Source organism: Myiozetetes cayanensis, unplaced genomic scaffold, assembly GCF_022539395.1.
Source record: "Myiozetetes cayanensis isolate MyiCay16 unplaced genomic scaffold, myiCay2020 scf31, whole genome shotgun sequence".
Taxonomy (NCBI): Eukaryota; Metazoa; Chordata; class Aves; order Passeriformes; family Tyrannidae; genus Myiozetetes; species Myiozetetes cayanensis.
In genome coordinates, this window is record NW_026087533.1 from 6,654,949 (window position 1) to 6,678,185 (window position 23,237).

The following is a 23,237-nucleotide window of genomic DNA, read 5'->3' on the forward strand; positions in this document are numbered from 1 at the left end:
AAAACTGGATTATACAGAAAACTTCCAAAACACTAGGCAAAATAAATTATACATAGGTTTTAATTTAACTCTGGCCACTCAAAGATGATCATGAAATAAAACCCCCAAACAATCAGCCAAAGAAAAACCTAACCTTTTCCTCTTGCAAGAGACAAAAATGCAAACATTTAGCACTACTGTTTAATCTGCAGTACATGAACAACTTAAAGCAAGTACAAGATCCTTTAAAATGGAAATCAAAACTGTGTAATAGCACTCATATCTGTGCATGTTACTGCTTAAAGAAAGTCAAAGTCAGAATAATGTCAGTTCACAGAAAATATTAACAATAAAACTTTGAAAATCTACCTCCTTGTTGTTGACCTAGCCTTATAGTATTCGGGACTTCTCTTCTACATACAGTAATTTTCTGAACACCTAAGCATATGTATAAAAGTGAAATCAAATGATTGCCTCAGACTTGACAGAACTGCTGAACAAAGAACCATGCACTGTCCTCTATTAAAGGTCATCACCTTGAGAAGATAAAGGTTTGTAAATATTGCTCTAAAAGTATTGTCTGCCTTTATCTATTTTATATACTCATAGAGGTACAAATCTTATAAGAATGACGTCACCTAACCACATTTTATGTGACCCTTACAAAATCCAGAAATCAGTACTCTGATTTACCAGAGCAGAAACATAGATTTATCCCTATCAAAGTACTCAAGTATATCTAAAAAGGGATCCTTTTTTTTCTGAAAATAACACTGGCTTGGCTAAATACTTGAGCATCAGGGAGGCCAAGGGGAGAATGCACTTTAAACAACTGCAGATACTCAATGAGAAGGGGAAAAATCTTCTGAAATTCTGTCTAATTTATTTGAAGATAAACTCACAGCACCAAATTTCTGAACATTTTCTTCTCAGAAAATCTCTCTGGTGATTAGTGTCCATGAAGGACACTTTTGTGTTAGAAACATGCATTATTTCTGACAACTGCACTGATGCTGCACATCTTACTCCTGTCTCCAAATTGAAAACTCACAATGGTGTGAACATGCTCCCTTCTATATGATCAGCTCGAGTTGGCCCAGTGTACTTCATTTTTCTCTAGTTAGTGTATTAAGAAATGTAAGTTGATTAGAGTCCGAGTTTCCGTCTTTCTGGCAATGCTAGATGATTAATAAATGCATATTCAGAATCAAATGGAAAAAATATGTAGCTGTGTAAATGTGCAGTTGTGTAATCATCCAATACAGTTTTGTATTAATCCCAAATGGGTACCAGGTCTTCTCACAGCACTTGCAGTCTAATTAGAATTCAATACTAAAGAAAAAAAGTCCCCGAATAAAACATACAAAGATTACAATCTAAATACAATGTTGTTAGTTGAAAGAAATGAATGTAGAGTATTGAATGTTCAAAATTGTGTTGAACTAGATAAGCAAATCCCATGTAGACTTTGTTAATGATTCATAATCAGCTAATAAGCTCATCTCTAGTAGAATAATGATCTGTGGACCTGTTAGCTCATTTATCACTATGTTTTACAACACCGGCAAAGAAACTAATTAAATCCCAGCATCATTACACAGAATTCCTTTTAATAGAGATACAATGATGCACTAGAGGCTACAGATTACACTGCAAATTGTACCCAGAGATTCTGGACAGCAAGTTTTAATTAACCTGTTAGCAAGAAGCTGTTCACTTAAATAATAACTAACTAGGAAACATCTGCACACTGAAAAACATTGGAGGAAGGAGAGAATAAGGGAAGGAGCATGATGTGAGGTATGGAAGAGACTTTTTCTATTCACAGCAAAAAGTTGTTGCTGTTCACTGACTCCGTTCATTATACAACACAAATGAGAAGGCAGAACTCTGGCCTCCAGATCAGTGTTGAAGATGCTGGCAGGAGCAGGTATGTCAGGTTATTAAAAAAAAAAAAAAAAAATCTCTTCAACACCACTACTAGCCCAGTGAAGCTGGAGCATCTCTCAGAATATGGCAAGGACTCACAAGGCAGAGCGTAAGAAGTTGTTATGTCATTTTGCTCATTGTGGGAGAGAAGACAGATGGGTAACTGCCCAAATGCACTGTTCCCTGTTGTGCAAGAAAGAGAAGAAAGCAGAAAGAATTCAAAGGACAGCACAGAATGAAGAAAGACAAATGACTGAATAATCCAACACTGGTATTCAAATGAAAGGTGACTCCAATAGTGGGAAAACAACAGAATGTAATCACTAGTTTCACCTTTTAATCTGAACATCCCAACCTAGAGCAAGAAGCACGCACAAATTCTGCAGTGAATGTGAGACAAGAAACAGTTTGGCAGTATCTTTCAAATGCACATGTAAAAGAATATGCAGCCCCCAAAATGGTGAGTAGTTTCTATGAATATTGAGGAAGTAATCAAAAAGGCAAGACTCTCTAACAAGATATCTCACGCTTTGTTGTTTTTACCTCTTTATTTCTGAGAACAGTGATTATTCCATGACACATAGGTCCATCTGAAAATGCTTAACAGGTCAGGTAAGTCAGAAAATATTTTGACACAGCTTCTAACATAGAATAATGAATCAGTGAAAATATGGGCTCTCCACAAGAAATAATGATCAGAGAACAGGCAACTGAGATGGACTGGGTAAATTGTTTCATTCCTTTTGGAACCCTACTTTAAGACAGAATGTCTTACCTTCAGGAGGTATCCTTCTCTTTCCAAAACACGAGTAGCCCAGAACTCTGCCTGAGAGCACATGCCTAATTTTTAGATGCCCAGATCAAAAGAGATAAACACCATTCCAGTTATCTACAAATCTGGACTATTATGACAAAGAGAAACATTTTTTTCCCAGTTATATTTCCTTTTTGAAACATGGTTTGAAAATACCTAAAAAAAAAAAGCTTGTCTATGTCTCTTTTTCTTTTCACGGTTGAATTAATGCGAAATGAGAAGAAAATAGGAAAAATCTGGTTTTGAGCTGGATCTGTTTTAAAGTTAGTTTTCAAAGACTTTTGCAGGCATTTATTACTAAGGAGTGTACTATTCAAAGAAAGTGTCTATCAGAGCAACTGGTCACTCCAGCAGAATCACCAACATCTTGTTGTTGATTTCTCTGAGACTTTTATTGTCTGACGAAATGTAATGAAAGACTCTGGTGTTGCCAATTAAAGACGTGAAGGAACTTAAGTTGATGTTCCCATTATCAAGTGGTAAAATGCAGCGATGGTGTAAATATCCACTAGACCTTACAGTTCTCATTAGCCCCCAAAATCAACTCATTAGTATACTTAGACATAACAGACGAGTAAATCTATCAATATATTCATTTTGTGCAAAATCAGGGGTTTGATCATCATATTTCACACAGTGACAATCAGTTAAATGCACATTCTGCAAGAAATTAACGTAAGACACAGAGCATCTAATCCAGAGTGTAGAATGATGCACAGTGAGAAACTAGCGAAGACATCAGACATTTCAGTTATGCCTTACAGTAAATTCATGTGAAGTTCAGGTTGCTATGAACTGTCACAGTTGTTTAGCCAACGTTAAATTTTATAAAACATATCGATTTAACTTAAACTGATGTAATTTACAGTTATTTCAGAACTGAGCCTGTCAGTTTGTGGAGTTTGTTGGAGGCTTCTGGTTATGTAAAGAAAACCTCAGTAGATAATTAAGAGCTAGGGACACACATCCAGTGATAACACAACCCATCACTGTGCACAAGTCAGAACGTTGACACTGCTGAAGATACCTGTGTTAGACCAAGTATTACTTTCCAACATGAGATACTAGAGCTCCAACCACTACCAATCATATTCTGAGTACAGACACATACTTTCTCCTATGAATATCTTTACTTACTAGCTATTATTCATTCGTCTTTCTCCCAGCATCTCTGGACCTTTACTTCATGACCTCTTATGACAAGTGCCTGTAATTAGATGCTTTACTTATACATTTGCTACTTACCACTGATGTCTATATCTTTTTAACATTACACATTCACCTCTTCCCAGCTACCTTTCAGAGTTTTCAATTGAGAGCAACAGCTCTGGCAACATGGTAAGAAAACTCTACAAAACTATTGAATTAGACAGAAACCAACAGTGCTAATAATAATGCCACTGTTGAAATCAATAGTATGGCCTTACCCAGAATAGTGGTTTCATTTTTGTTTGCTTTATCTCAGAAACAACACAGCAGGAAGAGAAAGAATTCAAAGATAGCTCACAAAAATGGTGCCAGGCCAGCAGGAATTAACTGCAATGCATAATCAGAATCTGGGTCTACTTAGTTCAGAAGAAAAAAGATCTCGTGCAGTTATACAAAAACCTCCAAACTGCATAGGGAGTAAACAAGAGTTCCCACTTGCTGCATCTTGGAATACAGACACATTATAAATAAATCTGAAAAGCAATTAGTACCTTTATTGCAATCATTAAGAAAAAAAGGAGGTTGGGGAATGAATGAAATTGCACATAAAATTCAGTAGGGTATAGGACAAGAGATATTGCTGTAGATAAAGAAAACATCTGCAAATGAAGGGCTGGTATCTGCAAATGAAGGGCTGGTAACACCAGTGATGTGGTGACTCAAACATAATTTAGAGACCACAGCCGTGCGAGGCAGAATTATTGTTCTAGACAACCGAGACAGATGAGAATCTGGCCTCTAAAACTATCCTACTTGTTCAGTTTAGGAAAGCATATGGCAATTCCACATGTGCAGAAAGCATATGCTGTAGCCCTCTCTAGAAGGATCAAGAGGTGATCTCCACAGACCTGATGCATCAGGCTGGTACCACTGATAGCACAAGCCAGACTTTGCCTCCTCAGTCCCATGACTGCAAGAAATCCACATGATGGGTATTTCTGTATGTGTCTATAAGCTGCTTCTCTGTGTTCAAATGGGAAAGCATAAAGTGGATTTTTGCCATTCTTTCTACAATGGGATTCATTTTAAATGCACAATGTCTTTTATAAGACATTTTAAAAGTACCATCCACATGTTTCAGGATGGCCTTCTTTAATGTGGGTGATCACAATTTCTACACCTTATCCACCACCAAGTCTCTTGCAACAGCAAGGGTTCTAGCAACAGCCAGCTTATCACAGGATGAGAGCTAAGTCCTGAACCAAAAGCAAACACACAGTCATTCTGCATCACTTTAACACTATGTATTCCAGCAGTAATAGAGAAAAAGTGTTCAAGCAACACTGTGACCTTACTGCCCCCTATTCTGAAGCTTAGAAAATTACAACGTTCCCTTAACCATACATTCAGCAGGTTGAATGAATGGTTCAGCAGAACAGGAAAGAACTCCCCTGAAAAGAAAATGGCAGTAGAAATGAAGTTTTTCTTAGTTCCATAAAATTGTCATTCCTACATGCTATCTGTGTTCCCCTATGTAGAAGCTTGTGGCCACTTTATGCAGAAAGCACTGTGGGGAATGAGTTACTTTTTATCCTGAACTAGTCTTTGTAAGTCTTTGGAAAAAAAGGTTAGCAACATCCTAACATAACCAGCTAAATAGGCCCAAGATGCACATGGTTGTATCACTCAAACACTTTCTATCATACTGGGGTATTTTTCTCTTCTTGATGCACAGAATATATTATATAGCCATTCATGCAATAAGGACCTTAGGAAAAAGTCCAAAAATTATACATTATCCCATATTGCTTCTCCCTCCAGCCCTTCCCAAATAAATATCTCCCAGCATGTCAGCTGCATCTGTCAATTCTTTTTTTCTAACACTGTGGGCCCCTCTCTACCATCAGTTCACATGGCCAAAAGGTAACAGGTCAGTACATGCTGCAGCAGAGGCATCATCCAAGCAGTTTCATTGAGAATATACAGGACTATTTCTTTTGAACTACTGAGTGCTTTACACGTTTAAAGAATTGAGGATGCTCAGCTATTTATACAGCAAGAATGGGATTCAAGATCTCAAGGTCCATACTGTGTAACAGATTTGGATATTCATACACACAACCACAGACTCACACTATTTCAATCTATTTCAATTTCCATGTCAGCTTATTGGACTCCATCTGGGGAACTGATTAGTTTATTCTCTTTGTTATTAGAGCTATTTAGCTATTGTTTATTCTTTACATTCCAACTAAATTGTTATGAACACAGTGTTATGAGAGGAGAAGTATCTCAGTTTTATTAAACGTATCCTCCTGAGGGGAAAAAAGAACCATCAACTTACCAAACAGCCCTTTCCCAACAGAAAGCCTTTGAGTCCCGCATCCGCCTCATTTTTCTGTCTATAGCAGAATCCTCCACCTCTAACCAGTGAATGTGAAATAAATGAACACATCCTGGCAATTGTTCAGCCCCTGCCTGCAGGAGTACCAAGACCAGGAGAGCATATGTAAGCATATGTAAGAGCCAACTGATGCATTTGATACTGTGATTAATCAGAATATTTCAGACCCCAGTGTGACAATTCCTCAGCCCTAGTTTTCTTTTGTACTGTCCAAACTACACCAAGTGGATTGATATGAATATTGTTGATTCCACAGCCAGTTAACTGACACAGAAGTTTTATTGACTTCCACAAATCACTGTAGCAGCAATTTTATATTCAAATTGAATTGTTTCTGATTTTTAAAATTAAAAATTTTTTAAATTAAAAACAATTAAAAATAGCTTTTGGACAAAATGATTTTTTTCACAAAATCTAAGTTACTTTTTTAAATAGACAAACCACAGATAGTTCTCACATCCACTTCTTCCATCAAAAAAAGTCTTTAATTTTAAGCACAACTCAATCCTAGTGCACAATCCCAATTCACAATTAATTGAATTAATGCCAAGGTGATTAGAATGCTTGTAAGAATGCATAATTTTGGGGATGAACAATGGCATTACTTTTCTTTTAGAAATTTTCTTTGTTTTCTACTCTGTTTTCTACTTTCTACTCATAATGCAAATATCCCTCCCTTTCCCTGCTTCCACGCTCCTGTATTTTGCCTACATTTCTTACACACAAAATTTTCTATGCCAGTTATTCCATGAGGAAGAACTTCCCAAATAAAGCAAAGCAGAAACAAATTATTTTTCTTATATCAAAACATATTAGGCAGACCTCACAGCCTCTTTGTTGGATTTTAAAGGGGATTCTGCAGGAAAAACGAAGCTTAGGTTTTGAGCAAAGGTAATTTTGAGAGGTGGAATCACAGCTTATGAAACTCTCCAGAGAATTTTCTTGATGTAAAGCTAAGAAGACTTTATTGTGATAATTTCTTAGGAACTGGCCTCATTCCAAGTTGGATTTTAAACACAGATTATAAAGCAAACACCATCCCCCACAAGTATTAAGAAAGAAGAAAATAACAGAATAGGGGCTGCAGAAATGGTCTCTATTGTGGGACAAAAACCTGTCAATCAAGCAGGTTGACAGGCATCAGAGATTGACAGACAGGCCCTCTCTCCTGACTTCAGTTATCTGGGGGAATGGGAAAAGTGTCTGCAAGAACATGTTAAATTGCCAAAGTCATTACCAGTCACCAATTACCAAAGAAAAGATAACAAGGTGTATTTTAGAAAAATCGATGCAACAACATGCATTTCAATAAAGTGAGTTTTTCAGAACTTTAGAAAACAAAATGAACTATTTAGGGAATACATGATGGTTTTTTCATAGAATACCAAGCACTTCACTATGCCAGCGGCTTTGGAGATTCATCACTATTCTCCCTATATTTTGTATTGGTGCCAGAGGTCAACCAACAAATATTTCCTTTTGTCTCAGGCTTAACCTACAGAAAAGAAGTAATTTCTGTATCCCAATGATTAATTCTAGGTTTGATGCTTGGAAAAGCTATAATCCAAAAGCCATTTTGGTTCTCAAGTGCATTTATTTTAGTTGCAAGAGTAAATTCTATTATGTGTTAATAAATTACTAAAAAAAGACCAAAGCACCTTGATGTTTACTGCTAGATTCGATGTTTTCATTCACCCAGGCTGATTGTGTTTGACCCACTGCATTGCCTTCAGACAGGTTGCCTAAGCTTGGAATACCACATTTCTCTCACATCACTCTATTAAAAATTTTTCTGCAGTCATGACCTAAATCAAGTGGACTCAATTTAGAGGGCACGCTTCCTTAGTACTTCATACTAAAAATTCGTTCCAAGAATTTAACAAAAATTATAAACCAGGAAAAAATCCATCTAAAAGTCATGATTGCAGCTGTCTAAACTGCAGCATTACCTCATCTGGAAGAACCGTGCTACACAGAAGGAACCAAGGGAATGATCTTTTCTGGACTGGGGACCTACTAGAAGTAGCTCACTTCATTAATGTACACCTCATTAATGTACACAATTTCATATTTCCTTTATTTAGATATACACAGTTTTGTATCTTTCAAGACAACCTCCTCTGCCATGTGCTTCTCAAATTTGTGGCAAAGGAAAATACCCCTTATCTGGATTAATGATTTAGATGTTAAGAAACAAACTTTATAATTTTTTTTTTTTTAATTGATTACCTTCTACTGGCAGGACCCTCCACGTGGCTCAGGTTCACATTTCAAAGCTACCTGATGTCTCCAGAATCAGGATGTGATCTCTCTGCGGGATGTCTCAGTGAATATTTATTAACAAGATTGAAGAAAGCAGCCTCTATATTAATCATTTCCTATCAAAAAAGAGAAGGCCAGCAAGCAACCTGTGGAGTAGATCAATAGATTTGACTTTCTTTATTCATTTAGGAATGTTTAAGTCAATTTTCCCCAGTAGTAATTAATAAGAAGCTTGCCCACTGTTCTCAATGGCAGCAGAGTTTTTGAGTTCTACATGATATTCTTTAATGTAAAAATTGCAAAAAGAGAGTCCATAAGGTAGGGAGTCTAGACCAAAGTACCATGTGTCTATAGCTCATGTCCTCAGACAACTAACTTTGGCTAAAATTAATATTTCACAATTGTTACAATTTTACAATTAATTTTAGAAAGTGTAATTAAAACAAAAATTTTGTTATTTTCTGCTATTTTTTTTCTGTTACTCTATTGCAATAAAGGCCCAATCTGGACCATGACAAACACTGTGTGCTCCGCAAACCCAGATGGGAAATGCAGAAGGAAGATAAATGAAGAAAACCCAAACAAACAAAACCCTTAAAAACCTGAAATAACATAGAAGATAACCAACAGATTCACTCTGCAAAATGAGTCTTGCAGGGCAAAGCAAGTTAATGTTGAAATTTCAGATTTAATTCATTCCTAAGCTGGAAGAGTAATCACTTTGGCCTTAACCTCAGCTTTCAAAGCACTGTTCTGCATACATGCTGTTTCAACATTTCTGGGTGGCAATTCAGCATCAAATAATCAATATTCAAACCTGTTCCCCTTGCAGCCTCCCTGACACACCACACTGAATGCCACCTTCTATAAGAGCGCTGACACCATTTGAAATCGAAGAACAAATTTTGCATATCTTCAGGTCTCAAAGAAATTTTTGTGCAATATAGATGCTATGTTGAGAATTTTTGCTAGTTCTCGGTATATGCACATCCAGTTCCATCTTTTCAATAGATGTTTCTTCCTTCCTATGTTTCCCAAACAGGAACAAGCATGCAGTGCAATAAATGCTACACATACACAAAAATTCACACAGTGATAAAATTTACCATGTAAAGAAACATTTGTATGGTTAAAGTATTAGTCTCTGTATTGTTTTAGCATAATTTTTGAAAATATTTTCTCAACTTCTGGTGCAGCAGAGCTGCCCTGATCAGAGATCCAACATTTTCTGCTATTTTAAAACTGCTATTTTAAAACTGCTATTTTATATGATATTATATTTTTACATTTCTGCTATTTTAATACCATGATAGGTATACTGTTTTTTTTCAAGCTGACATGTACCAGAGTCAATCTGTAAATATAATTTCACGAAAAAGTACTTGATCTTCATTCAGATAAGTTCTCTGCTACCTAGAACACTGCTGTAAATGTCCAAACATCAACTAGGAGTTCATTAGCAAAATTTCTGCATAACAGAAATATACCTGAAAATATATGTAGACAGATATAAAACAGACCGAATTTATCATCTCTTTTTCAGTAAAAACTTCTCAAACATACACAGAAAATTAACCATAAGAGATTAAGATTTGTTCTATTTTACTGAAAATTCTACTTCAAAATTTTCAGGTCTTTTTATGTCCTCATTTTGTGACATTAGTTCATTTCCAAGATAAAAAAGATTATGAAGTAATTAAAGATGGCAAAAATCAAGGTTTGCAGGGAGAATCTAGAGAGAGAGGGACAGTGGCAGTTACATTTTTGTGTTCATTGAGCACATAAAGAGCTTAGAAAAAAAAAAATCAACAAGACCAGGCTATGCTGTGGCTTCCTCCAGAGATGCACCCAGGTTGCATTTTTTTCCCACCCACTTGGGTTTTTTCTGGTATCACTGAGGGTATCTGTGACAGTTCTGTGAAATGTGTGCAAAATTAAACAGATTCTTTTAGAGTGAAACACAAACGGGAGGACCCAGATGTCTTCTGTGTAGTTATATGTCTGTAGCTAACTCTGCACTAGAAGGTCCCCTCCCACTCTGATTTGACTCTGGCTCTCACTCAGGCAACTGAAAGGTTCCCAGTAGTCTTTATAAACACTGCAGGTCTCTGAACTAGCTGTTGCCACCCGTCCTGGGACAACACTCTGCCTTTTTGTGGAGGACAAACACAACTCACCACGGTCCAGTCAGAATGTGTTAGCAATTACCAGTCTTTCTTGTCACAACTAAACTTTGACAACATCAGTGACTAGTACAAGGGTGTCTGCAGAATATTCAGTTTTGTATTCACAGTTTTCTAAAGCCACAAGAATTCCCACATGTTGTCACAGTTCAGTAGAGAACTACTATAACTCTTTTCACAACAGCACTTAACACGAGGTCTCTGACTACTCCACCTTTGCTCAATCTGCAGGAGCTCCTGTGTATGAGATGCTGCCCCATGGCTCCCCTCAGCAGCATGGAAATAGTTAAGGTCTCAACAGAGTGCTGCTATGTAAAGGAGAAATTTCCCTGTCCTTGCCTAAGTGAATGTCTGGGATTAAACTGACAGCCCACCTTAGTGATGGTGGAATAATTGGTTGTTCAGCTCTGTCCTTGTCAAGCTCTGACAGTTCCGCAGATGTCCTGCTCGGCTCTCCAAAGGTTAGCCTCAGCTGAAGCTGGTGTTCATTAATCATTCCTTCCTGACAGGACTCAGAACAGCCCACATCTGCCACGCTGTTCCCCTCAATCCCTGATGCACCCAGCTTGTGTGTAGTCACTACTGGTTTTCTTAAGACGATACCTGATAAGGCAATATGCATTTAACTATGAAACTTATGGTGTTGTCTTCTTTCTTGGTAATTCTTTCAGTGAAGGGCCAGTAATATGAACTTGTTGTCTTTGTCCAAGACACTCTTGTAGAAAAAGAGTGAACTGTGGACTGGATGTACAAGAAGTACACAATATCACAGTCTTCTCATAGTGTCTGGAATGCCTTCATATTACAATAATTTTAGTGGTGTACTCACACTGAAGATGGAATGGCATGGTATTGCAATAACCTTGCATAGCTATATGGTAGCTGCAAACAGCATCTGACTTGGAGCGAGTGGGGAAAAATGCACCGTGAACTATCCCACTGAGCAGCTGGGAAAAGAAAAGCCTCAAGGTCTTCTGATCTGGTCAATTTTTCCAACCACTGGATCTCTCCAGACTATAACAGTTGATTCACTGCCTGTTTGTGGACACCATGAGTAAAAAATCCTGTCAGCAGCTCTGCTTTAACCCAGGTGAACTGGATAATCTTCAGAAGTTCATACAGGACTAATTTCATTGGAGTATTCTGACTGCTTTTACCAGAACCTGTAAGAATCACGCATGATTAGTATGCAGTTTAGAAAATCAGAGAATTAGTCAGATAATTCCCAGCAATTTCAAGTATACTGCAAGATTTCAAGAGTACATCCTACAGATAGACAAAAACACGTATATTACTTATGACTCTTTAGTAAATTGAAATAACCATCAGCACACAGCCAGCCAGTGTATTATAATTGCTAAGACTGTGTAAGAAATGAAATAATTACCCACCTCACAAACTTATTACAAGATTGTCCACTGACTTCTCTTAGGGTGCTCGTATTCATATATGAGCATTGCAGGAATAATTTCAAATAATTGATTAACTGTCTAGTCCACAAGGTTTAAAAAGGAACAAACAAGGACATTAAGTGATTAGCATTCTTTCATTTAATTTGCAAATCCTATCTTCACAGCTAAAAAGCCAAATGCCTCAGGCTCCAAACCAGGCACACAGATCCCAACAAACTTGACAGTAGAAAGAAGGTGTTACACAGGCAGATAATTGACATGCTGGATTAAAGCAATCAACACATTGACCATTAATCACGACTGAAGGCTTTACAGTCCACTTAGAGAATGGCAGTGGGTCTGTTCCAGAAGGGAGCAGCAGTGATGCTGAATTTCAAACTGCTGAGACAACCCACTATTGTGATTTGTTTAACACAAGCTGTTATAGCTGCAGATCTTCAGTTAACTCTGGTAAATTTTGGATGTAGACGGAAAGAGAAAAATCTAAGTAATGGACCATCTTTCAAGTTCCACAACGCTACTTTACTAGGGAAGCCTAAGTAATCAAACCCAGTCTAAATGATGCACTCATAACCAGAGTCCTCATCATGTATAGCTGTTCTCCCACTACTCAGCTGACAACGATACTTTGTGGTGCTGCCTCCAATGGATATATCAAATTTAACAATATCTGAAGAGCAGGAGAAGGTATAACTACTTGCAAACCATTCTAATTCTCTGCAGGATTGGGAGTGCTTGTCAGTCACCGAGGGACAGATGCTTCATTGCTAAATGGCAATAACAGCATAGAAACTATTAACAGTTCTACCAGCCATGCCAAATGGCCTCACGGGTGGGCACTGCAAAAGGACACATAAAAAGAACCTTGTAGTTTAAGGGACTAAAACACTGAAACACATGAGGACCAATTCCATTGCTTTAGGAATTATTTCCTCATTCCTATTTTCCTTATGCATTGCAGTAGTACCAGTTAATGAGTCATTCAAATGCAAAACAAAAAGTTGGGCAATGACTACTGGTTTGAGAAAAATTTTGAAACCAAAGGAACAAATCCAGTAGAACATGGCTACAATTTTGTCCATAAGCTTTAAGTAACAGTCAGACTTAATGTCTTCACTGTGCTCTATGTGCATGTATAATAGGAAGACCTCCTCCTCTCAAAGGATGTACATGCTATTTCTTTGATTTTCCTTGAACCTACTGAGAGCCACATCAAATGATTAAATGAGTAAAGCATACTTTTAAGTCAGTAAAAATTGCATTTCTGTCGTGATTTAAAAGGGTTCTACAGGCTACTGAATTACTAGAGCAGCTGTATTAGATTATCTAGTATTCCAGCACAAAATATTGTCATTTATTTGTGTATTCTCAATGTCAGCTAAGAAAACTAGGAACATTATTTCTTGTTTTGAAAATCAGCCTTGTCCCTGCCTTTCTATTTCCTGTATTTATGCTCTCTTACCTCACCACACTCTTCACTTACCAGTAAAACGGACTTGCAACATTGACATATCTGAAGAACTCTTTTAAATTAGACTGCAGACAAGTAGAAATATCTGTAAGTTTTTACTTTTTTATTGTGCTCCCTCTGCTGGCTCTAAAAAAATTACTGTTGGAAAATATTTCCAGAACTACACTGATGTCTGTGAACACTGAAAATGCCCCAGTGTTTCGGATCAAGTTTCTCGAAATTCAGAGAAAGAGACTTCTGGGTTTTTCTGAAGGCAAAGAAGGAGAATATCAAGAGCGAGGTGCTACTTCATGCTTAGGGACACTGCGGACAATTGGGGAAACAACAAGAGCTACTTGCCTCGATACACTGGCAAGACCTGTAGGCACACACCATCCTGTCACAAAATAAATAACCACTTGGCCAAAGACTCATTGTAGTATAAAATGACATATTAGGACAGAATGAGCAAACTTGCCATATTCAAAACACTGTCTCCTTGCTGGTAAAAACAATTGAAGCTTTGAAGTCCATTTAGAGAAATCAGATGTCAGGAATATAAAAAACTAAGGACTTCTATCTACAAATGTGGGGTTTTTCCCTCTCTGGTAAAAATGCCAGTTTCATAGTGCCCTCCCCTTTCCTCCACTTTCACTTAGCTATACAGTCTTCATGCAGAGCTGTCACTAAGTTACTTTGGTGATTATACATACTACCCTCAAATGTCCCAGAACATCAGTTGAGTGAATTCAAATCATGTCTGTTTAAGTAAACTGCAACACATGAAACCAATTTCTCAAAATACAGAAATTATACAGCAACAAGCTCACAGTGCACACTTTGTGTTGAAAGGGATCTATATTAAGTAGGTTTAATAATGTATTGTATTATCCCTACAGTTTCCCTCATACAGGGAAATTCAACTGCACAAGGCCCTTCAGCAACCTGATCAACTTTGGACCATCTCAGAGCAGTGGGTTGGACCAGATAACCTCCAGAGATCCTTTCCCACCTATTTTAAACAGTGTTTTGTTGAAAGTTCAGCCTGAGATTGTGAATTTTCACCACACTTTTACTGATCCCAGAGTAATAGGATATTTTTTAATTTTTAAATTGTAATTCAATTATTGATATGGGGACTAAAAGCTGAGAAGATTTGGAATTTTTCCAATATGCATTGCTAAAACCTGGAGACCTGCTTCTTGTGTTGAATGGCAGAATTTTTTCTTCCCAGTCAAGTCCTCTGTTTTGCAACTTTTATGGAAGACAGTATGGTTTTTACAGCTTCTAATATGGGAACCGGTTACTGAATTTCTATGAAAATAAACCTGATCTGACATTCAAAGGGGGATTAGACATAATCCAAATTACAATTTTTTGGATGGCTATCTAACATCTTGTCTGCGCAAAAATGTCATCTGTTAAATGATTTGGAAACCATGACAACAACACCCCTCTAGAGCTCACACAAGCTCAATCAAGCCATAATCAAGAATTTCCTTACATGATTGTCTATTATTTCCTTCTCAGTCAGAGATGCACATTATAGGAGTGAAAAGATCAGAGTGGAATCGTCAGCATTAATTACATGTTGGACTAGATCTGTTTTCCTGAAGGAGCTGTCAAAAAGAATTTGGAGTACCTGTAGGACATTCAGAGTAGTCCTGTATTGACTCTGCACAGGCTGTAAACCAAAATAAAAAGGGTTAGCACAAGTCAGAGTTACTGAAAATGTAATAAGTTCTTCATATTTAATAAAAGAGGAAGTCTATACAACTCTGTGAACACAGATGCATTCCATAACTCCTCAGTGATGAGAAGGTACCTAAAATTATAGCACAAGTGACATGTGCTTACTCTGAGGAAAAAGCTTACAAACTAGATAAATCCTGTGTATATTTATTAGAATAAAGGCTTGTTAATAGAGGCACAGTCATTTTAAGCCTGTGCTAAAGAGAAGTCAATTGTTTTTCTCTGTAAGGCCGTTTGACAAGGCACAACCTCACTGTCATATCAAATTAATTACAACACTTTCTCACCTCAAGTATTTTATCTATTAAATGAGTTAAAAATATAGTGTGAATAAAACTAAAAGAATAATATATACTTTTTTTTTACTGAGTTCATTCTATTTTACATATGATATCTCACAAACCTTTCCGAAGGTATCAGAAACATGTGGAAGTTTTATTTTTAACTTTACAAAATACTGAGCATTTTATAAGAAGAATTTATTTACAAAAATCAAATAATTCAGTGACTATTCTAAGTAATTCACTCTGTTTATACTAAAAACCTGAAACCTCTAGGAAATTCCAAGAAGCGCTCTAACTGGCCTTTCTTCCACATGTGAAAATCCTAACTCTTAAAATTTGGGCTTTGGAGGGTGTATCCTGCCACTCCAGAAATACTGTGTTAGTATTCAAGAAAAAAGTCCTACTTTGCAACAAGGGAAACATACATACAGCAATCCTGGGCTCTCACATTTGAGTAGAAATGCTTCCTACCTTTTTCTGTTCATATGAAAAGCAGTCTAGCAGTTAAACTTCATAAAAAGAAGAGATTGCATCAGTTCCTTCCCCACCCTATGCAACCACTGATTAAATTACTCAAATATATGATCCTGCTTCCAGAGGCTTTCCCAGTTTTGCCTCTTCTTTTCAGTCCTCGCATCTCAAACTTTTTTTTTCCCCTCATCTACCTATTCAAAACAAGGAAAAAAGGTAAAAGTTTGTTCACTTCTGGAATTTCCTCTCCGTGGATATACTGATGAGATTAGACATTTGAGGAGGAACAGAAGCTAATTGTTATCTCACATTCCTCTGTCATTGAAATCCCCTGAGAATGACCAGGGGAACAAGGAGGCTCCTGCCCTCAGACCCCACAGAGAGCCATGTGCTTTCTTGCTTCTCCAATGCCTGAGATATTACACAGCACAGCATCAACATTAACACAGAGCACAGAACAAAAATAGAAAGAAGGACAGGTGTTATATATAGTTGAAAAAGAAAATGAAAAGTTTTCTAAATTATTTGAAATTTGTGATTAAGAAAATGGACAGTGTATCATGACTGTGAAAAAAAAAAATTCTTGTTTCTCAGCTCAAACAGCAGTGATCAGTTGAGAAAGCACAGTGTAACATTGTGCACACCAATACAGAAAAGAAATAGCTGCTACTAGAAAGCTGCCTGCCATGAGTATTGACTAAATGTGCCAAAACTTTGTTTATGTGGACGAGACTTAACACACTACTTAGTGGAAAAGGAAAGCTTCAGAATTGTTTGGTATGTTCAAGAGGACATACCTGAAGAGTATTTTTAAAAAAGAAAGAGTAGGTGCTGACACTCTGCTGCTTTTCTGAGAATAGTAATTGGACTACAGCTAGACCTCTCAAAAGACATTCATCCATAAGTGCAGAGTTGAGAGGAAAAAAAATCTGGAAACCTGAAAGAATTTTTTAATACTTACAAAAAACATATCAGTAACTAGACATACTACTTTTCTGGGAAGATACTAGTAAACACTGCCACATTTCCCCCCATTTTTAAATAAAAACTTGAACTTTGGTTTTATTAGATGATGATTTAATCACAAGAACTACTATCATAAAAATCTTTTACAAAAACTGAGTTAAAAGAAACCAATTAAATGTTCACCTTGGGTGAAAAACACCTGACTAACACTCTGAGGGTGTTACAACCATTAACTGGAAAAATTTGAAAGCACTATATAGATAAAGCATTACATTAACATACAGAGCTGTATTTCTTACTCTGATGTGCTTGCAAAAATGCCCCAAATAAGCTTCTTATTTTCTACATCAAGCTGATGATCAGGCAGCTCATTGTATGACTTGTAAATTTTTAAATGGTACTGTCAGAGCTTTAAACTGACAGGAACGAACCCAAGTCAGAAGCTGCATTCATAAACCTGAGGAAAAATAAACAATTTCAGGCAGTATTTGGTTTCTCTGGGCGTGGAGGGACACAGTGCAGAACTGCATCACAGTTCTGTATCCTCGCAAAAAGTCTCGGGAAATTTAGAGAGTGAAATAGAATTGCATACAAGTATGAAACCTAGTGGTACTGTTACATAAGCAAGCTTACTATGGTTTAAATAAATAATCACATATTCTACGTGGTGCAAATTGTACTTGCAAGTGGAGCATGTGTTGGCCACTGAGCACTGACCATGCTGTCACAAATTTCAATTCACATCACAGTTTCATGCTGATGATGCCATAGAATGCAAACTTTCCTGCAGAATATCAACCGGATAACAACTTTTACCCAAAAGTAAAAGTGTTTGGTTAGCAAAACTAGCAGCATAGGTGTTCTCAGGGCGCAAGCAGCAGACTGCATTTGAGCCGCAAGATTACTGCTGCTGCACATGTTTTCCCTTAACATAAAAAATTGTGGGTTTGATGTTTGGTTTAAACTATTTACCAAATGAAAAATTCATCTCAGTGCTGTAGAGTTCAGTTTTCCAAAGATAAAGCCTACAACAAGAAAGGGGTGTCGAAAGAAAGCAAAGCAAAGCAGAAGTATAGAGAAAAAATCATTAGATTCCCATTAAATTCCATTCAAATGAGCCTACAAATTAAGAAAGATCAGTGGATTCATAAAAGGGATTGCTATAACCTTCAGGGATGCATCCCTTAAATTTAAGTGAAATTACCTCCACCACTTCTGGGATAACTGATTCTTATACCTCATCCCAATAACCATCATCTCTTCTCATCACAGAGGTTCCTATAAGCTCCCTCATACCAATGGGTGTTACATCTGCCAGAAAACCCCCTGGCTGCACGAGGATCTTTAGACAAATCCTTCCCAGGCTTTAGTTAAAATCTTGGGTGCATGGCTGACAAGTTTGCTGTAAAACAGGCAAAGACCATCCGCAGCGCTCTTCCCTCCAGGCTGCCCTGCCTGCTCAGTACCCTCCTGTTCTCAGGAGCTGTTCAAGTGGCCAGAGTTGGCAGTAATTGCTGCTGACAGTGTTTGGAGCCTTGCCTCCCTGCCAGAGACAAATCTTTCATTCATGAAGAAGTGCTTGTTAGGCCAGTGCTGGACTCCAAAACCGTTTAATTATATTAAAAAAAAAAAAAAAAAAAAAAAAAGATGCTTAGCTCTGGTGGGAAATTTGCACACAAAGGCCTGTGCCTGAGCCATTCCCCCCACCATTGTATCTCTCAAACAGTTTTGCAACACAACAGGGTCTCTCTCCCGCATCCCTTTCCTTACAGCCACTGCAAAGGCAGCGGTGACCCTCATTAAAAGACCAGTTTGTTATGGAATGTTTTCCCCATGATTCACTAACAGGGCTTTTCTCCTCATCAATCAAGGGTTCACAAGTGCTGTGTAAGGGTTCTCCAAGGGCCCATGGCTTCAAGAATCACAAAAGTAAAGAGTGAAAACAGGTACATGAAAAAAGCCTCCTTTGAGCAGTTATGTAAACAGTCCCAATGCAATTTAAAAACCTCCAAGCTGAAACTGTCAAGTCTGATGCTTTTATTTAATAGTATTCACACACCCCTTTCTGCAGACACCTACTGAACAACACTAGGGTCAGATACTCTGGAAAGTGATGGTAAACATAGTGCAGTGCTGTAGAACAGTAAGTGGGAGTAAAAAGATCAACAAACAAGCTCTTTTGTGAAGAGGGAGTTCAGGAAATGGAGTGAGAACTGAACACAATACTTGAACAGATGTCTTTGGCCTAATCCAGCAATTTTTGGTATTTGTCTTGGCTTTCAAATTATCTTGATTTGTTGTTGATGTTTGGTTTAGTTTTGTTTGCTTGTTTTTTTTGTTTTAGTATCCATTTAATTTTAAGCCTTTTGGGGCAGTGGCCACAGGTCAGTCTGAATCTAAGATCAGAAATTATTTTTTTATTATGAATATTTGAGATTACTCTTTTGTGACCTGTGTAAAAATTTTCAGAAAACAAAACTCTGGACATTATTTTGCATCTCATTTCCTGTATTCTAGGCTACCAAAATTTGTTTTTAACATGTGGCACCATCATTCAAGCCACTAATTCTGTTTCATTTCTGTTTGAAAAAAAGTCCATGAGTACAATAATGTTTTAAAGACAATGAGAACTCAGCAGAAAAATGCATGTATTTGCAAACCTGCACGAGGGTCAATTGCTTACCATGTTGCTCCTACACTTTCACACAAGAAAACCAGGATTATCTAAAGCTGCCTGAAGTCTTCAAAGTCACTTCTTTTAAGTGATATTTCAATAGACCTTTAAACATATCCCAAGATGAGGTGTTTATTACATTCTGATCAATGAACAGACTACTAGTCACAATAGATTGTAACAGTTCCCTCCACAGGGATTTGTAACATTTGTCACCAAAGGTTTCCAAAATAGCAGCCTTGGGTAGTTGAAAAGTATGCTTCTATTAAATACCTAGCAAAATGAGCTGGATGTTTCATACTTTGTAAATGAATATTTCAATAATGCTAGTTTTCAGATGCTCAATACTGTATGATATCCAGCAAAAAAGGAAGCAAATAGGCTTTATGAATTGAATCCACCAAAGATGGAGTAATGTTCTTCCTTGATTCTTAATTAAAATTGAATAGAGTAAAAATTATTAGTTTATACCATGCCTTTTGTACATACAATTCACGTATGTTGAGCAGAAGCTGAAAGCATGGATTTGTCCATCAGTTCTACTCTATATCTCATCTCACTTAGACTAAGTACACACACACAAATGATCACTGTGTATTTCCCAGAGGCAAATAAGGTTGTGAACATTCAGGTATGTTAAGGTTTACTGACACTGTTAGTTATAATTCTGAAGCATATTGCATATATTATAGCATATTACAAAATCAAGCAGGTTTCAGTATAGAAACCTCCTTTTAATTTAGATAGCAACATAACACATTACTTCATACCCTAAGATCAATTTTTCATTCACTAGCTACTGTAAAAAATTTTTTTGATGCTAAACTGAAAATCCTCTGGAAATCTCTGTGAAGAATTTCAATTCACAGATGATTCTGAAGGGAGTTTTGTGCAATTTCACAGAGTGCACAAATGACAATTTGAAGCACCATGGGAGCAACCACAAGGAAAAAGACAGAACACACAGAACTGCCAAATTCTCAGAGAGCCAAATTTAAATCCTATTCTATTTAAACAAATCCCAGACTGGTTTTGATTGGAAAAGACTTTAAATCTCATTCCAGTTCTGCCCCCTGCCATGGGCAGGGACACCTTCCACTATCCTAGGTTGCTCTAAGCTCCGTCCAACCTGGCCTTGGACACTTTCAGGGCCGGAGGAACCACAGCTTCTTTGGGCAACCTGTGCCAGAGCCTCACCAACCTCACAGGGAAGAGTTTCTTCCTAACATCTAATCTATTCCTACCCTCTGTCAGTTTTATCCCTTATTATTCACTTATATCCCTTATTGTGATTTACTTTCTCTCTAGTTTGGGAATCTCAAATTGCTAATTATGGCATTTTCATGTAAAAATGGCTTCTTACCTTCCCACAGTATGTAGAATTCCCAGAAACCAGATGAGATATGCTATCATATCTTTAAAGTCGTTGGCTGGTAGTGATTTCATAAACAAATATTTTTGTCCTTAAAAAACAAAACAAACCACTAATGTCACATGACTAATAAAAAGCTTTTGCCCATGGCCCCCAACAATACGATAATTTATTTAAAACTGATACGGTCCTGAAAATGACCCACTTAAAATTATTAAAAATATATGGTGTCTATTTTTGCTGTCCATAAAACAGGCAACGGCTTTTGAATATGCAAACTGATCAGAAGTAATTAAGGTGATTGGCTCCTACTGAAAAACAATCTTTTGTGTTTAAAGGAGTTGAATGCAAAAACTAATGAGGTCAGTTTAACATGCTTGTGAAAAAAGCATCAGCTGTCAATGTGACTGACAACAGTGCTGGTACTAATCCCCTTTTCTGAGAAAATATTTTAAATTTTCCTCAGTAAACTAGGAAATCTCAAGAATCAACGAGTGCTGATAAATGCAGAATGATTAACAGGGAAGAAATAAAAGCTTCTGTCCATTTATAGTAACAACAAACATGGCATTCAATTAACTAGAAGGTTTTCAACAAGTGTTATGGACAATTAGTTGACCGCCACAGCACTGGCTTCATCAGTCCTGTTCAAGATTCATAGTTCCAGAAGATGACGTGAAAGTATCTGACCTTAAGGAAAAGATAAAATGTAACTATGTATAATGACTTCAGCAATTTAACTAAGCAGGTTTGACCTCTTTGCTCAAAAATCTACACCTAGAAACTTGTTTAAATGTTTACATTTTTCTTTTCTAGTGGTTAAAATTCCTCCAGCCACTTCAAAATACTACTCATGTCTTTTCTGTGCAACCCCTCCTGCTTCTACATAAAAATAAAAAAGGAAATTCTAAAAGTTAAGGTGAAAATGAAACTTTTATTATAATAAAGACTCAGATTCAGATATCACTGTCATGCCAGTTTAAGTGAAGAATTTGTCTTGAAGTGATATCATGAGCCCATGATGTCATGAAAAAATTGTAAAATTTCAATTTGGGGTGTTGTAAGCATTTCTTTAATTCTGTGTTTGCATTTATTACATCAGGGCTATAGTGTATGCAGTAAGCTGCAGATAGAGAAGTATTTCAAGTACTCTCAGAGCCACTAGCAAATATCTGTGGCTTCTTATCGAGATGGTTACATGTCTTGAAAACAACAAAAAAGGCAAAACACCCTACCTTTGAGAAGGGAGTCCCAAGCTTTGGTATGCACAGGCCTCTTGATGCTGCTTCACATAATATGCATGCTGCAAAACCAGGGTGCAAACCAGTTAAGAAATCCCAGTTCTAGCAGTTCCCAGTAGCTCACTACTAGGTGATCCACAGAAGCCTTATTTGATAACACTACTCCATTTTGCAAAGGATTTTCATCAACTATACTGAGTGACCAGAAAAATACCATGGGGATAAACTGACCTGCTGACACTCCGAATGAAATCCCGACACTGTTCCCGTTACTAGATGCTCTAGTACGACACAACAGTCGAAGAAATCTTCTTCCATTCTTCTTCCAAAATGTGATATACTACACTACAGGACATGGAAAAATGCCCTAATCTGAAACAAGACAGAAAAAACAGAGCTAAATAGTTAGTACTATGGGGGAGGAGGGAGGTGTCTCATCTGAATGAAAACAATTCAATGCTTGAATCGCCAGCAAGATTTTTTAAGTACTAAATATAAATTTTTATTTACTCTGATTCACCCCGCTCCTTTACTAAAATAAAGATAAAATCAACGTTTTAATAGTGGGCATGGTTCTTACTTTGTAAGAACTGTGGTACATTATTTTGCTTGAGAAGGTGTCATGGCTAGTCTTGTAAACTTCCATACTCTTCTGATTTACATATTTATTGGATTGTTATCTTAAAAGAAAGTTTAAGATGTACTCCAAACCCCCCAAAACAATCCATTAAGAGTCTGAAGCAAATCAGAAAGGAAGGTTTAATTCTCAGTTCCTGCTAGGTGGAAGAAGACAAAACAACTAAATTCCAGAAAAGGATATCAAGGTTTGTTATTAAGAAAACTCCGTGAGAAGAGTGATTAAGTACTGGAAAAGATAGCCAAGAAAAATGACCAT